This window comes from Zingiber officinale, chromosome 6A, assembly GCF_018446385.1.
Source record: "Zingiber officinale cultivar Zhangliang chromosome 6A, Zo_v1.1, whole genome shotgun sequence".
Lineage (NCBI taxonomy): Eukaryota > Viridiplantae > Streptophyta > Magnoliopsida > Zingiberales > Zingiberaceae > Zingiber > Zingiber officinale.
Window position 1 is genome coordinate 149,517,820 of NC_055997.1, and position 14,884 is coordinate 149,532,703.

Sequence of the window (14,884 nt, forward strand, 5' to 3'; positions counted from 1 at the left end):
ATAATATAATCGAACCATATTCATTAATAAATTTTTTTTTCAATATGTTAAATAAATAATATAATATAATATAATAAATAAATTTAAATTATCAAGCTTAATAACTAATCAAACAATTAAAAATTTCAAACAATCAAACAAGTTTGAATTGAGAGTTTAATAATATCTAAACGAATTAAGCTCGAACCAAGATCAAGTCAGGCTCGAACTAAGCTCAATCCAAGCTTGAATTGAGAGCTTGATAACATCTAAACGAACCAAGCTGAAGCCAAGTGTCAAACAAGCTCAAGCTCATAAAAAATAAACTAAGCCAAGTTTGAACACTCATTTCAAAAGTTTGGTTCATTTTAAGCTCGGCTCGATTCGGCTTGGTTATCTTATCAAACAAGCTCGAATACCTCAAAGCTCGACTCGGCTCGACTTGTTTACAACCATAATGATACTAATTAATGAGTGTTGATCCCGTCCGGAGGCTGAGTCGGACGGAGGCTGGTCGCGGTGGCCTGGTTGTTGACGGAAGGTCGCAGGTGATTCGGCTCCCACGGGTGACTGACGCTGCTGCAGGACCCTGCGCACACTCAGACGATCTCCCCCTTCACGTTAGAGACCGAAACCCAGGGAAAAAGTCCCCGGATCAGGCCCTCCGACGCTCAAGTCAGGTCCTTTTTCCCCAGAAAAAAGCAGAGAGAAGAAGAAGAAAGAACAGTTGTGGAAAAAAGTGACGAGGGAGTGTGTGCGCGTACTTGCATACGAGGGATTTCTTGCCTTTTATGCCTCCTCCTTTTGGAACCTGCCATCCTGTCAGAAAAAACGTTAAACGCTGGGCTTTGTCGCCTCCTTCCGGACACCTGTCGTACTCCCATTTGTTGTGCAAGCATCTTTTCGTTTTGGAACCTCCGCCTTCGTACATGGATTTTGTCTTGTAGTGGGGGACAGCTGGCAGGCTACTACTGGTTATGAGGGCATCTTTTCATTTTAGGAATCTCCGCTTTCGCCCGCAGTGTTGATATGTAATGACTCTCTTCGGCGGACCGTTGAGATTCTCCGCACCCGTGCTACTTAGCTCTTCCGATCCATTGTGTCCTGCATCGGCCTGCACCCGTGGTTCGCATTTCCGGGCCTCCAACTCGCAGACCTGCATCCCTAGCTGTCTAGACACAGCTACGCTGATCTTCAACCTGCATCCTGTGCTCTGTATTTCCTGGCCCTCAACCGCAGGTCTGTAGCTTGGGCTGCTTCTGATCAGCTCTGCCGCTTCCGACCCATTGGCCTATACTTCCAGTTCTTTGAATCGCAGGCCTATAGATCGGACTTCCTCGGGACAGCCCTGCCGATGCCGACTTGTATCCTGCACTTTGTACTTCTTGGCCCTCAACCGCAGGTCTGTAGCTTGGGCTGCTTCTGATCAGCTCTGCCGCTTCCCGACCCATTGGCCTATACTTCCGGTTCTTTGAATCGCATGCCTATAGCTCGGACTTCCTCGGGACAGCCCTGCCGATGCCGACCCGTGACTTGTGTTCCGCTTGACGTCTTTCCTCGTCTTCCGGCTGCTTTGCCCCCTTGATCGACCAGCCTGCCTGACCTCTGACTATCACACCTGCTTGCCTTTAACCGCCCCGTCAGCCTGACCATTGACTGCCACATCACCTTGACTATTTACCACCACGTCCTCTTGACTTTTGACCGCCATATAGCCTTGACTGCCACATCCTCATGACTTTTGACTGCCACATCCTCTTGACTTTTGACCGTCATATGGTCTGGACCCTTCTCCCCTTTCCTTCTGGGGGCCTCCATCACCAACTGTATCAAGTGTTATTTCTAAACCTTATAATAAATTTTATCAAAAAATTATTGCTCTTAAATAATATTAAATTAATATATCATTTGTTACTAACACTTTCTGATTTATTTTGATACACCTGAAAATTTTCCATAAGATACGAGAATTAGTCTGTAAATGGAATACCTAACAACAACTTAAAAAAAAAATGATTCCTCCTAATTTATGTAATTCAATTACGATGGCATGGATTAACAATCATCTACGTTGTAACCAAGTAAAACCTTGAGTCTTCTCTTCTCTGCTTAACTTTTATTTATGTTTTATTTTATTATTGTTGCTATTCTTGAGTTGAAAGAACGAGGAGGGTTTCGTTTTATTTGCAGGCAATTCACCCCTCCCTTATTGTCGATCCCGCTATACCAACAAGTGGTATCAGAGTCAGACCGCCTCAGAAGGACTAATTGCCGTCTGACGCAACAAAGATCAAGACGATGGCCGGAACAAGTATTCATCCCCCGAAATTCGACGGAGACTTCGTGACATGGAAGCGTCGAATGGAGGTATTCTTCTAAACGAATTTCGATATTTTATTAACTATGAAATATGATTTTTCAGCCCCAAAAGATAAGGAAGAATTCCAGTGGATGAAGAAGGAGCAAGCTGATTTTGTGGCTAACAGAAAGACATAATTCCATCTGCTCAGCGTTCTGCCGCCCCAGGAGATAAGTCGGATCAGAAGCTACGACTCCGCCAAAGACCTCTGGGAAAAATTCCTGGAGCTAAACGAAGGCGCCTCAAAAGCGAAGTTAGCAAGGCGCGACATCCTCCGGACTCAGTTGCAAACCTTCGGATGAACAATGGTGAAAAGGTGGCGCAACTCCAAGCGAGAATTAAGGAGCCAGATGAGAAGGCCGTAATTGGATAAACAGTCGTATGATGAGGTGGCGATATTGCTTGAGAAAATGAAGCGAGAATTTATCCAATGAAATAAAACCTTTTTTAACGATTTAAGTTAAATAAAATGGAAAAAAATTGAGCAGCCAAGATTTAAAATTTATTATAAAATTATTATAACAATAATTTTTTAAAATAATTGTTCATATAAAAGCGAATAATTTATTTTAATATGCTATAAAATACTGAAATAAGAGTATTATTACTTTGATATTTTTTTTATAGAATTTAATAATTAAGGACCCTTTTAAATTTTACTCATACGTTTAACCATATTTTACTAAGAAGTTCAGTATTATCCATTTTACATATTAAATTTTAAATTTTCAAAAACACATGACACTTCCCCGGTATATCGTATCTTTCTTTCCATATTTAAAAGTTCTTTTTCTTATGTTTATTTTTTGAAAAAATTATCCTAAAATCCTATCCTCTAGGAAAAAAAAATTATTTTCATTCTCTAACGAAATATAATAGATACTAATTTATCTAATTATCCTTCATATTTTTAGGGATAAAAAATATAAAAAAGATATAATTCCTTTTAAATTCAGTATATTAAACTATAATCTAGTATATTTTTAATTAAATTGAGCATGACTCTAGTCATGCTTAATTAAATGTAAAAATATATTAGATTTTTTTAAAATTACACTCAATTGGATCAAAAATATACTATACATATTTTCTAACGGGAAAAAAATTATACTCAATTTGATAAAAAAATATACTCGATTCAAGTTTAAATATGCTAAATTAAAATGAGAAGGAATTATATCTCATTTTGAACTTTTTTTGTACCTTAAAAATTGAGAGCAATTAGATAACGATGTTTGCATGCATAGAAATGAAGCAAACAAAACTTTTAACATTGAGAGTGGAAATAAAGTTTTTTTTATATGGGGACTTTATACAAAGTCTAAGTTATGATTGGATATTTTAAGACCGTTAATTTTTTAAAAAATTATTATTTTCAATTTAAGCGGTCACATTTACATATGAGGGTATGGATACATTAATTAAGAAGATTTTTTATAGTACATTGATTTTGATTTAAAGTGATTTATAATTGTTTAGGTCGGTTAGATCGTTTTATTGATTGATGAATTTATACCATTCAAAAATTTAAAAGTTTAATATTTTTTAAATTATAGATGATATTTAGGGCTGTAAATGAACCAAGCGTTCGTGAACAAGTTTAGTGTTCGGTTTGGTAAGAGATTGTTTATGTTCATTCAATATACATAAGATTAATTAAACAACCAAGCTTGAACAGCTCGTTAAGCTAAACAAACAAACTTAAACACATATGTGTTCAGCTCGTTAACGTTCGTGAACAACGTTCATGAATAATGTTCGTGAACAACGTTCATGAATAATGTTCGTGAACAACGTTCATGAATAATATAATCGAACCATATTCATTAATAAATTTTTTTTTCAATATGTTAAATAAATAATATAATATAATATAATAAATAAATTTAAATTATCAAGCTTAATAACTAATCAAACAATTAAAAATTTCAAACAATCAAACAAGTTTGAATTGAGAGTTTAATAATATCTAAACGAATTAAGCTCGAACCAAGATCAAGTCAGGCTCGAACTAAGCTCAATCCAAGCTTGAATTGAGAGCTTGATAACATCTAAACGAACCAAGCTGAAGCCAAGTGTCAAACAAGCTCAAGCTCATAAAAAATAAACTAAGCCAAGTTTGAACACTCATTTCAAAAGTTTGGTTCATTTTAAGCTCGGCTCGATTCGGCTTGGTTATCTTATCAAACAAGCTCGAATACCTCAAAGCTCGACTCGGCTCGACTTGTTTACAACCATAATGATACTAATTAATGAGTGTTGATCCCGTCCGGAGGCTGAGTCGGACGGAGGCTGGTCGCGGCGGCCTGGTTGTTCACGGAAAGTCGTAGGTGATTCGGCTCCCACGGGTGGCTGACGCTGCTACAGGACCCTGCGCACACTCAGACAATCCCCCCCTTCACGTTAGAGACCGAAACCCAGGGAAAAAGTCCCCGGATCTGGCCCTCCGACGCTCAAGTCAGGTCCTTTTTCCCCAGAAAAAAGCAGAGAGAAGAAGAAGAAAAAACAGTTATGGAAAAAAGTGACGAGGGAGTGTGTGCGCGTACTTGCATACGAGGGATTTCTTGCCTTTTATGCCTCCTCCTTTTGGAACCTGCCATCCTGTCAGAAAAAACGTTAAACGCTGGGCTTTGTCGCCTCCTTCCGGACACCTGTCGTACTCCCATTTGTTGTGCAAGCATCTTTTCGTTTTGGAACCTCCGCCTTCGTACATGGATTTTGTCTTGTAGTGGGGGACAGCTGGCAGGCTACTACTGGTTATGAGGGCATCTTTTCATTTTAGGAATCTCCGCTTTCGCCCGCAGTGTTGATATGTAATGACTCTCTTCGGCGGACCGTTGAGATTCTCCGCACCCGTGCTACTTAGCTCTTCCGATCCATTGTGTCCTGCATCGGCCTGCACCTGTGGTTCGCATTTCCGGGCCTCCAACTCGCAGACTTGCAGCCCTAGCTATCTAGACACAGCTACGCTGATCTTCAACCTGCATCCTGCGCTCTGTATTTCCTGGCCCTCAACCGCAGGTCTGTAGCTTGGGCTGCTTCTGATCAGCTCTGCCGCTTCCGACCCATTGGCCTATACTTCCAGTTCTTTGAATCGCAGGCCTATAGATCGGACTTCCTCGGGACAGCCCTGCCGATGCCGACTTGTATCCTGCACTTTGTACTTCTTGGCCCTCAACCGCAGGTCTGTAGCTTGGGCTGCTTCTGATCAGCTCTGCCGCTTCCCGACCCATTGGCCTATACTTCCGGTTCTTTGAATCGCATGCCTATAGCTCGGACTTCCTCGGGACAGCCCTGCCGATGCCGACCCGTGACTTGTGTTCCGCTTGACGTCTTTCCTCGTCTTCCGGCTGCTTTGCCCCCTTGATCGACCAGCCTGCCTGACCTCTGACTATCACACCTGCTTGCCTTTAACCGCCCCGTCAGCCTGACCATTGACTGCCACATCACCTTGACTATTTACCACCACGTCCTCTTGACTTTTGACCGCCATATAGCCTTGACTGCCACATCCTCATGACTTTTGACCGCCACATCCTCTTGACTTTTGACCGTCATATGGTCTGGACCCTTCTCCCCTTTCCTTCGGGGCCTCCATCACCAACTGTATCAAGTGTTATTTCTAAACCTTATAATAAATTTTATCAAAAATTATTGCTCTTAAATAATATTAAATTAATATATCATTTGTTACTAACACTTTCGATTTATTTTGATACACCTGAAAATTTTCCATAAGATCTGAGAATTAGTCTGTAAATGGAATACCTAACAACAACTTAAAAAAATGATTCCTCCTAATTTATGTAATTCAATTACGATGGCATGGATTAACAATCATCTACGTTGTAACCAAGTAAAACCTTGAGTCTTCTCTTCTCTGCTTAACTTTTATTTATGTTTTATTTTATTATTGTTGCTATTCTTGAGTTGAAAGAACGAGGAGGGTTTCGTTTTATTTGCAGGCAATTCACCCTCCCTTATTGTCGATCCCGCTATACCAACAAGTGGTATCGAGTCAGACCGCCTCAGAAGGACTAATTGCCGTCTGACGCAACAAAGATCAAGACGATGGCCGGAACAAGTATTCATCCCCCGAAATTCGACGGAGACTTCGTGACATGGAAGCGTCGAATGGAGGTATTCTTCTAAACGAATTTCGATATTTTATTAACTATGAAATATGATTTTTCAGCCCCAAAAGATAAGGAAGAATTCCAGTGGATGAAGAAGGAGCAAGCTGATTTTGTGGCTAACAGAAAGACATAATTCCATCTGCTCAGCGTTCTGCCGCCCCAGGAGATAAGTCGGATCAGAAGCTACGACTCCGCCAAAGACCTCTGGGAAAAATTCCTGGAGCTAAACGAAGGCGCCTCAAAAGCGAAGTTAGCAAGGCGCGACATCCTCCGGACTCAGTTGCAAACCTTCGGATGAACAATGGTGAAAAGGTGGCGCAACTCCAAGCGAGAATTAAGGAGCTGATAACTCAATTGACCAATCTCGGAGAATCGGTAACGAACCGAGATTCAATCCGGTATGCGCTCAACGCCTTCCCAAGAACTCTAAAGTGGACGTCCTTAGTAGATGCTTACTACATCTCTAAGGACTTTGAGGTAAGTATGGTAGAAAACTTGTTTTCTACTTTCGAACTTCACGAGTCTCGAATTGCAGAACCTAAAGAGAAGTCAAATCACAATGTCGCCCTACAAGAAGAGATGGACGATCTCGACTCCGAAGCATCGATCGATGAAAATGAAGCGGCGTTATTGATAAGAAAATTAAATAAGTTTATTAAAACTAATAAATCTAGATCACAGTCGAGAAAACATCAACGCAACAAAAGGACAGTCCGATGCTACAACTGCAATGAGGAAGGGCACATCAAGGATGACTGCCCAAAGTTGAAGAAAACGGACAAGGAGAAGTCCCAAAGACTGACGTCCACTAAACACAAGAGTCTGAAGGCTACATGGGATGAATCATCATCCTCCGAATCTAAAGTCGATGCCTTCTCGAGATTAGCATTGATGACCAACCATCAAGTAGAAGAAGATGAGACTAGCTCAGAAATGAGCATAGATGAAGGGGGAGGATCATCAGAAGAAGAAAGCTACAATAGAGGGGGAGCATCAGAGATAGAGGTAAGTAAGGTACGTTCTCTGACACTCAAACAATCTTTTCAGTTCATTAAAGTGCTTACTAAAAATTTAGTTAAGTTAAAAAAGGAAAATGATGAGTTAAAATTAACTTAGCAAAAACATGCCCTCTAAAATGTATGATAATCTAAAATTAGAAAATAAAAATTTTAAAATTAAAATTGAAAAATAATCATGCATGCTAAATAAATTTCAAAAATCAAAACTTAGAATTTATGATAAATTAAATTGGTATATTAAATATCACCAAGGTCAACTTAGAAAAATATCTAAAGGATATATACCCGCTAAGTTTTTAACTAACACAGTAGGAAGGAACTTCTATTGGGTTCCAAAATCATTTGTAGATTAAATTTTTAAAGTTAGCACTTTCAGCAAGAAAAATTAAACAGATAATTTTTGTATGAGGCTTTGTCTAACAAAGTGATTGTTGCTCCAATAATTAAGAAGGCATAGTGCCTTGTCATTGTCTGGAAGCCAAAATACTGAAATAAAAGGTTTAATTAACTTACTGATAAAGCATGAAAATAGAAATTAAATAATGCTTTAACAAGTTTTTGTTTAAACATTTTTTGGAAATTTCTCAAAAATACTTTCAAAATTCCTACCTCGTTTAAATCAAAAGAGTTCTTTGTTAACTTAGAATTTATTTTTTTTCTACCCCGTTTTTTGCTGTGATAAAAGGGGGAGAGATAGGGAACAAGTTTAGGGGGAGTTAATATTTTTTTAAATTAGTACTACTTAATTTTTTTTATAGGAACAAGTTAATATTTTTTTTTTTTTTTGCAAATTCTATTATTGCAATCTTTATGCTTAAAATGTTAGTTTAGTAATTTCTTTAAATTACTACTTGTCTATTTTTTCCCCTAAGTTGAACTTGGGTTGATGCACATTAAAAAGGGGGAGATTGTTGGACCCCCATGGTTGTTTTGATGTGATCAACCAAGTTAGGTTATGTCATGTTTGATTTTTGATCCCTGTGTCTAAGTGTACAGGAGCTTAAGAGCGTAGAAAATCGAACGGAAGACACAGCTAGTAAGAAGTGTTGGGATCTCTTCGTACTCGGCTAGAGAGGGGGGTGTGAATAGCCGCCCCAAATCGCTCGTTTCTTCCTACAATTCGTTAGCGCAGCGGAAAAATAAACTAGAAACGAAAGGAAGAAGAATACAAACCTCAAACAAACCGATGTAACGAGGTTCGGAGATTAGGGCTCCTACTCCTCGGCGTGTCCGTAAGGTGGACGACTCCAGTCAATCCGTCGGTGGATGAGTCCCCGGAGAACCGGCTAATACAAACTCCTTATGGGTGGAGAAACCTCGCCACAACACACTCTTGCAACAGCAAGTAAGGAGAGTACAGAAATACAAAGAAAGACAGCAAGAAATACAACAGTAAGAAAACTCTTGCTTGCCTTCTCTTCGACTGGAAGAAGCAGCAGCTCCAAGCGCCTACAACAGCAGGTGACCCAGCCAAAAGGAAGCTCACGCAAAGCTTCAACGCTTCAAGAACTCAGCAGAGCTCAGCAGCAGAAAGAAGAGAAAGAAGGAGCGCTACGCACAGCAGATGCCCTCGATCCTTTATACCTGCGAAGAAGAAACAGTGAAGAAACTAGCCGTTGCGTCGCAACGGCTAGGACCCTGATCGGTCCACAGACCGATCAGGGAAGAGGTGGATCGGTCCACAGACCGATCCCCTTCCTTTCCTTCTCGCGATGCTCGTCTCTGATCGGTCCACAGACCGATCAGGACATGGACCGATCAGGCTGCCTTTCTTTTCACCTCTGTTTTCTTACTGATCGGTCACCAGATCAGCTTCTGTTTGGTATCCGATCGGTCACCAGACCGATCAGAGAAAACAAGGTATCACTGGATCGGTCTGGTGACCGATCCAGAGCTTGGTTTTTGCCCAAACCAAGTCCCAAGACTTCCAAACCAATATCCGGTCAACCTTGACCTATTGGTACTTCATCCCTAGCATCTGGTCACTCCCTTGACCTGCTAGAACTCCCTGCCAAGTGTCCGGTCAATCCCTTTGACCTACTTGGACTTTCCAACACCAGAAGTCCGATCATCCCTGATCCATCTGGATTTTCCCTTGCCTGGCTTCACTCACCAGGACTTTCCACACTGCCTAACATCCCAGTTAGGACTTTCTCATTGCCTAACATCCCAGTTAGGACTTTTCCACTGCCTGGCTTCACTCACCAGGACTTTCCAACTGCCTAACATCCCAGTTAGGACTTTCTCATTGCCTAACATCCCAGTTAGGACTTTTCCTCTGCCAGCTCACTGCCTGGACTTTCCTGCCAAATCTCCATACTAGGACTTTCCCAGTGCTTCACTCACCAGGACTTTCCCGTGCCAAGTCTCCATACTTGGACTTTTCCAGTGCCAAGTCTCCATACTTGGACTTTTCCAGTGCCAAGTCTCCATACTTGGACTTTTCGCGTGCCAAGCTCCCTGCTTGGACTTTTCCGTGCCAAGTCTCCATACTTGGACTTTTCCCGAATCAGGTCAACCAGGTCAACCTTGACCTACGGTTGCACCAATAATCTCCCAAACATCTATTCTTGTCCCACATCAAGAATAGAACTCTCTCACGAGTGTCAAACATCAACATGCAACACAACTAGGTCAACCTTGACCTAAGGTTGCAACACCTCTTCGTGTCAAACATCAAAATACAACTCGAGTCACGTCAACTCGAGTCGGGTCAACCAGGTCAACCTTGACCTAAGGTTGCACCAACAATCTCCCCCTTTTTGATGTTTGACAAAACCATAATCAAGTTAGGTTAAACCGATAACCTTAACTCAGGTTTTCCAATGTTCTTCCTTGAACATTCTTTCCAAACTCCAATATTCTCCCTTGAACGTTTCTCCCCCAAACTTAGGTTAACCCGATAACCTAACTTGGGTTCCCCAATAATTCTCCCCCTTTTTGACACACATCAAAAAGAAAAAGGAGGGTATCAAGGTCAAGAGTTTCTTCCTAATGAAAGTCCCATACCTTTCATTTGAAACTCTTAATTTCCCCCTTGATACTAAACTCAACAATCAACTTAGTGATAATCCCATATCACTAATCCTTAAAAGTCTTTTGGAGTAAAAACTCCTCCTAAAAGTCAACTCCCCCTTGACAATTAGGTAAAACTTCCCCTAAAGGTCAACTCCCCCTTGACCATTGCACCAACAATGTCTTGGCGAGTTTCAAACCTTTAGAAATCCACAAAACCCAACTTCCAGCTGAAATTTCAGACTAACAGCTGAAAATCAGAAACTGGCACGCACTGATCGGTCCCCGGACCGATCAGAATCCCCCTGGATCCACGCTTCACTGATCTCACTGGATCGTCACTGATCGGTCACCAGACCGATCAGAACTTCCCTGGATCGGTCCGGTGACCGATCCACACTCTGAAATCAGAGATTTCTGATTTCCCTTCCCGGAAATTCAGAAACTCACAGAAAATTACAGAAAATTCTAAAAATTACGAAACTTTGAGGATACATTCCTCATATCATACACTATCATGGAAAAATAGTTTTAGATGAAAATAACTTCCATTTTCAAATCTTGATACAAAGTTCGAAAAGTTTTGAAATAGTTCAAAGTTTCAAAAACTTTGTATCACTTTGTTCAATGATGAATGCTATCACTAGGAAAGCTTCATCAAGGTTTTTCAAATCAATTTTAAAAATCTTTTAAAATCATTTGAATTTAGGACCATAATCTTAGGGCTAGATGTACATGACTTGTACACAAGCTTTCCCTATGATCCTCCTTTTCTTGAATTAGGCTCATCTAGGTACAAAAACTATGCACCTTGATCCTAACTCATGATCCTAATATCTCACACACATCTAAGGTGTATCAAACCACATTCAAGTCAATTTGATGTGAGATATGAGTTAAGGTCAACTTAGGCTAAGTTCTCATGCATTTTCTAAACATCAATTTGATCTCAATATCAAATTATATGTTTGTCCTTAAATCAATTTTATTGATTATAATGCAAGAGATGATGACATGGCATATAATGATATCATAAGTAAAAACATGTGCCAATGTCACGATGTCACGGCATAAAGTTTGAAACTAAACTAACACATGACATATAATAACCTAAGCATTATCATGGCATTTCAAATGATCATAAATTAAATATGATGTCATGACATGGCATATGGCAAACAACCATGGTAAGTTAACACAAATAAAATACCTAGATTACCTATCTAAGTATCCTTAATCACTTAGCTAACTTAAATTCTAATCCTAGATTGCCCAAAGTGCTCCAAGAAAATGTCAAAACCCAAATTGACATTTCTTGATCTCTTGTTTGATTTATACCATTTAAAATTCTACAAGAGTAGCACTTCTAAGTTAAGGCCCGGATTGCCTTGATTACCTAAGAGAATATCAAAATCCCAATTTGATATTTCTCTAGGTTTTTCCAAATTGTGTCAATTTAAAGTAAGATTAATATATTCTCACTTTGGCACAACTTACTCTTCCAAGGAGTGAATGATAAAGATTATTCCATTTCATTTTCAAAGGTTCCCAAAAACCTTGAAAATGCTCCTTGAGTGTCAATTTCCTCAAAGTTGGGTTAACTACCCTTCTTATTGGAGTTGACACTCTCTAACCCATCTATGGGGTAGAGAAAATGCTCCTAGGAACCCAATACCTACTTGAGCTCATTGGGTTCACTAAAAATTCACTAGGGATGACTTCCCTAGCAACCCTCCTAATGACCCTCTTAGGCTTTAAAGCCTTGGTCATTTGGGTCTCATCAAGGTCAACTATAGGGGTGACTCCCCTTGTGACCTTGGTAATGGTCTTCCTAGCCTTAGGTTTTGTTCCATAATCGAATGGAACATTATGATAGGTGGGCTTGACCATTTGGGACTTAGGTTTGTGACCCAAACCCTTTTTGTCCTTGGACATTGGTTTTTGACCCTTAAACCCTAGAGATGACTTCTCCAAGTTTTTAAGAGCCTTTTCCAAAGTATCAAGTCTTGACCTCAAGACTTGATTCTCCTTCTCTAATACCTCAATTTTTGATTTGTCATTCTTCTTTGAGGCATTCCTAGGCATGTGTCTAGTTGATTTGGGGTTTCTACCTAGGTTTTCCTTAACCTTAGAAGTGTTAATCCTAGGGTTAGCATTCCTAGTAGTATCCCTATCTAGGTTGACATGTTTAGCACCTAAGCACATGTATTGATTTCTAGTGTTAACATGCTTATCATTGTTGACTAATGCAATAAAATTACTAGCATGTATCCTACTAGACTTGCACGAATGAGCCTTAAAAGATACCTTAGGGTTTGCCTTAGCTCCCCCTATCGATGTGCCCGGTCTCTTGCCCTTGTGAGGTTGCCTCCCCCTCGGACAATGGCTCCTATAGTGTCCCCGTTGCTTGCATTGAAAGCACACCACGTGCTTCTTGCCTTTGCGTGTTGGGACTCCGGCTACCTTGACCTTTGGCGCCGGTGGAGTCTTCCTAACTCTCTTTGGACATTTGCTCTTGTAATGTCCATACTCCCTACACTCAAAGCATAATATATGTAATTTATTTGAAACTAAAATGCTTGAGTTACCTAGGGTTTGGGATGGATGACTCTCTCCTTCATCCCTTCCGGAGGTAGAATCTTCTTCTTGCTCCGATCTTGAACAAGAGGAACTCTCCTCCTCTTCTTCCTTGGATGTTGAGTAGCCCTCAACTCCCAATTCGCTCCCTCCATGATGTGAGCTACTTGGCTCACTAGGCTCCTCTTCATGGCTTGAAGTGGAGCTCTCCTCATGGTACTTGGCCAAGTTATCCCATAATTCCTTGGCATTGTTGTAACCTATCTTACACAAGATGTTAGTAGGCAATGAAAATTCAATTATTCTCGTTACCTCTTCGTTGATTTCGGTTGTGAATTTGTTCTCTTGTCCACTCCTCCTTCTCAAGTGGTTTTCCTTCCTTATCCACCGGAGGAGTAAAACCTTCTTGTACACAAAACCAATTCATTATGTTAGTCATAAGAAAGTACTTCATCCTTACCTTCCAATACGCGAAGTCGCCGCATTCGTAGAAGGGTGGAATGGTGATGTCTTCTCCATAGAGATCCATCTCTAGCCCGTGCTCCCCCGGGTGTTGATCCGTCGAAGAGCGGCCTCGCTCTGATACCACTTGTTGGGATCTCTTCGTACTCGGCTAGAGAGGGGGGTGTGAATAGCCGCCCCAAATTGCTCGTTTCTTCCTACAATTCGTTAGCGCAGCGGAAAAATAAACTAGAAACGAAAGGAAGAATACAAACCTCAAACAAACCGATGTAACGAGGTTCGGAGATTAGGGCTCCTACTCCTCGGCGTGTCCGTAAGGTGGACGACTCCAGTCAATCCGTCGGTGGATGAGTCCCCGGAGAACCGGCTAATACAAACTCCTTATGGGTGGAGAAACCTCGCCACAACACACTCTTGCAACAGCAAGTAAGGAGAGTACAGAAATACAAAGAAAGACAGCAAGAAATACAACAGTAAGAAAACTCTTGCTTGCCTTCTCTTCGACTGGAAGAAGCAGCAGCTCCAAGCGCCTACAACAGCAGGTGACCCAGCCAAAAGGAAGCTCACGCAAAGCTTCAACGCTTCAAGAACTCAGCAGAGCTCAGCAGCAGAAAGAAGAGAAAGAAGGAGCGCTACGCACAGCAGATGCCCTCGATCCTTTATACCTGCGAAGAAGAAACAGTGAAGAAACTAGCCGTTGCGTCGCAACGGCTAGGACCCTGATCAGTCCACAGACCGATCAGGGAAGAGGTGGATCGGTCCACAGACCGATCCCCTTCCTTTCCTTCTCGCGATGCTCGTCTCTGATCGGTCTGTGGACCGATCAGGCTGCCTTTCTTTTCGCCTCTGTTTTCTTACTGATCGGTCACCAGACCGATCAGTAACCGAACAGAGAGCTTCTGTTCGGTATCTGATCGGTCACCAGACCGATCAGAGAAAACAAGGTATCACTGGATCGGTCTGGTGACCGATCCAGAGCTTGGTTTTTGCCCAAACCAAGTCCCAAGACTTCCAAACCAATATCCGGTCAACCTTGACCTATTGGTACTTCATCCCTAGCATCTGGTCACTCCCTTGACCTGCTAGAACTCCCTGCCAAGTGTCCGGTCAATCCCTTTGACCTACTTGGACTTTCCTCAACACCAGATGTCCGATCATCCCTGATCCATCTGGATTTTCCCTTGCCTGGATTCACTCACCAGGACTTTCCACACTGCCTAACATCCCAGTTAGGACTTTCTCATTGCCTAACATCCCAGTTAGGACTTTTCCACTGCCTGGCTTCACTCACCAGGACTTTCCAACTGCCTAACATCCCAGTTAGGACTTTCTCATTG